Here is a 3,545-nt window from a genome sequence, read left to right on the forward strand (position 1 = left end):
GACGATAGACGCAGAAACTCGCCTGGGTGTGTGTGTGTCTGTCTGTCTGTCTGTCAGTATGTTTACCTGCACTTGGTGGGAGGAGGGAAAGCGTGAGGAAGCAAGTGCGCTGTCAAGCTTGTCAGCGACTGGGCCTCGAACGTCTACACCTCTCTTCTCCTCGTGTCCTGTGCGCACCAAAGTTCGGAGCCGGATGACCGCCTCTCTAGGCTGATTTACTGTATAAGGGAGACTAGTGGCGTATGAATCGAGAAGCACTTGCGCACGTTGCACGGCGGGGAAGAGGTAGAGAGGGTTGCGAGAGGCGAACAGAGAACGCGTGAAGCTCAGAATCGTTCCTGTTAGGAGCGAAAAAGGGGAATGAAGAGGGGCAGAGGCAAAGAGGGGGATGTCTGCGGAGTCGCGCAGACGCACGCGTGCGCAGGGACTTCCCCTGCGTGGCAGCTATGTAGTAGAGCCTTGAAGAAGGCAGCGTTCGGCAGCGAGGCTAAGAGGCGTCGCAGAGGAATGCGGTGCTTCTAATCTTCTTCGACGGAGGAAGGAGAGCAATGCAGGGAGAAGCAGTCGAAGGCTCGATGGCAATGGCGGAATTCGTCACCAGAGAGGGTGCTGAAGCGATGCCATTGAGCACGGTCATAAGCGCGCGTTACGCAGCACAGGGAATCGGAGGGGGGAAGGGCGACCATGTGGCGCCGCATCAAAGATACGGGCGGGGGGAGATGATAATAACTGGCTTGACGGGGGCGCGTGCTTCCCGCCTGAACGGAGCACAAGGCCGGGAGACTAAGGTAAAAATCTCCTCCGCCCCACCCCCACAAACGCACACGCATGCACACACACACACACGGACCCCCTGCCCTCCCCGCGGGATCAGTCGGGCGCTAAAGTGCCCCTTTTCAGGACCTGCTTTCCCTTGCCTCTGCCTGGCTGACCTCCCTTCCCCCATGAGGTCATGACGTGGGATAGACACGTAAGAACTCATAGTGGTGCACTGCCCCGGGCTCTGGAGAGCCGTACCAGCGGTTTTCCAGCATCGTGCAAACTTCGTATCCACGCCCCGTTGCTGCTTCGTAGAGGGTCTTGCACCTGATCCGTTGAGAATGTGAAAGGTGGCCCGCTGTCGTCGCCCTCATCGCGAATGGGCCGCTCGATCATGACACCGGCCGTCGGGTTCAAAACGGCAGCGATCGCCCGCACGTACCGCTCACGCTCAGTGGGATGCATCGCCATCATCGATGCCCGGTCATACACAAAGTCGGCACGCGCTTCGCGGAATGCCGCCAGCTGCGGCAGCTCCAGGAAATCCCCGCCGAAGAGGCGTACCGTGCAGCCCTCACACATGCCCTCGTACACTTCCACAGCTGCTCCATCGCCCAAGGCATGTTCAGTGCGCGTAAACTCGACCCCCTCAAAGCGGCGCTCGCGTTGGAGACGCAGCGCCACCGCTGACCGCTCGACGCCCACCACGACAGCCGCACCATGGCCCGCCATGTACCGCAGCGCAGGCGAATCCCCACACAATGGGACGAGCACCACTTTACCGCGCAGGAATTCATGTACGATCAGCTCCTCCTGGGTACCGTTCAACGCCCCAGCGACGTTCCTTTCCGCCGTGACGATGTACGGCAACGTCATCCCCGCCGCGCTCCTCGCATCAGGAACACTGCACGCAAACACGTAAACGTTGCGCGTGTAAAAAGGCGTTTCCTCCGCCCGGCGCCATCCTGTAACCCCCCTCCTCCCACGCAGTCGTCCAGAACTCTGCAGTATTATCACCTGTGAGCTTGCAAGAAAAGCTGACCGCTACGGAAGCAGACGGTTGCCCACTCATTGTTCCAGAGAGCAGCCAACAATTCCGCTAAGCACCATACGATACTCGCTACAATGTTCTCGTGCAGCCTGCCCCGTTGCGAGCGGCCAGAATGCGATAACCACGGCAAAACTCAGCAGGCACGAACGCAAAAACGCCCCTACTCAAGTAAAATCGATTTTTGGCAGCCTTCGCAACGAAAACTCTCTGAACCCCTTTACCACTGACTGCACAAAGGCTCTGCAGTGAAGCAGGCGAAACTCAACGGCGCCGACCGCACAATATGAAAGCAGCTTCCGTGAAAGAGTAAAAGAGGCCCGCAGTAGGGAGAAAAAACGAATAAGGGGGACGTGGCAGAGAAGAAGTGGGGGGAGGAATACGTGGTGCGCAGGGCAAGTGGATGCGTCAGCAGCGGCGCACGAGCAGGGGCACGCAGCCGGATGCGGTGCGACACGGCGCCAGGCATGCAGTTCAGAGTGGCGCCGAGACGCTCACCGCCCTGGCAGCGCCATCAGCCCTCAGCAGCAGCACGGCAGTGTCAGGCAGCATGCTCCACCACGCGTAGAGGCACGCACCACAGCACCGCCGCCCGTTCAGTCACGCAGCGCCGGAGGGCAAGCGCAGGCGCGGGTACCACGCACGCAAGCGCAGGCACCATGCAGTGGTTGTCAACGCGAGCGCTCCGGCGAGAGACGCGCAGTGCAAAGCACCGCGCATGGCGCAGCATACACCCGCACCCGCGCACAGACACGCACGTCAACGCCGCGGCCACAATGCGCAGCGGGGCGGCGACAGCCTCACGCCACGGAAAATCACTCGCGCTCCGTCCCCCGTCGCAGCGCTCGGCATCCGGGCCCCACCCTTCCGGCCCCCAAGCGCGGAGACCTGGTGCTAGTGCACACGCATACGGGGAAACGAGCATTGGAGAGCGAACACAAGAGCGAGAGAGGCGGGGTTGCACCGATCAGCACAGGATATATTCCACACGCCCCTGCACCCTTCTGTTTCCTCCATCCACTATTCACGTCTCTGGCGTGCCCACCACACCTCGCCGCCGCGCCTGCCCACTATAGAGTCCGGCAGCCCACACGCACACACCGCCACACAGCCGCAGCCGGGGGTCGCTCGCGGGCAGCAGGTCCAGCACAATGAGGCGGTGGCCATGGGCACAGGTGCGGCAGTGAGGAGGGCAGGCATACATGCGAGCAATAACGCACACCAGCGCACGTACATACATATACTTACACACACACATACTTAAGCTTACGGGCATACGCTTACGCACAGGCGCGCAGGCCGAAGGCGAGCAGCAGCGCGCCGCCGCCCCTACGAGGACACAAAGCACAGTACAGCTCTTAGAGGAAAGGACCACTGCGGTGAAAGCACGGATGAAGTGGAAGACACGGGCGACGGGCCTCACAGCAGCGGCAGCCGACAACGCACACACACGCATACACGCAGTCGCACGCGTGCGACGGTGACGAGAGAGAGAGAGGCAGGTGTGCGCAGCGCCTTGCCCCGCCATCCCGCCGGCAGCGCTCCACCACACCCACCGCAGCACACAGGGAGGCCCCGCAGCGCTAAGCGAGATAAAAAGACGCTGCAGCCTCACGCGCCCTCCCCAGAGTGAGCACAAGGCTGGCGGGAAAGAAAAGAGGGTGACGCAGCACGCGCCAAAGCAGCCGCGGCCACGCTCCGGGGGGAGAGAGAGAGAGGAAGCAGCAGCCGGCGAATT

Source organism: Leishmania martiniquensis, chromosome 28 (assembly GCF_017916325.1).
Source record: "Leishmania martiniquensis isolate LSCM1 chromosome 28, whole genome shotgun sequence".
NCBI lineage: Eukaryota > Euglenozoa > Kinetoplastea > Trypanosomatida > Trypanosomatidae > Leishmania > Leishmania martiniquensis.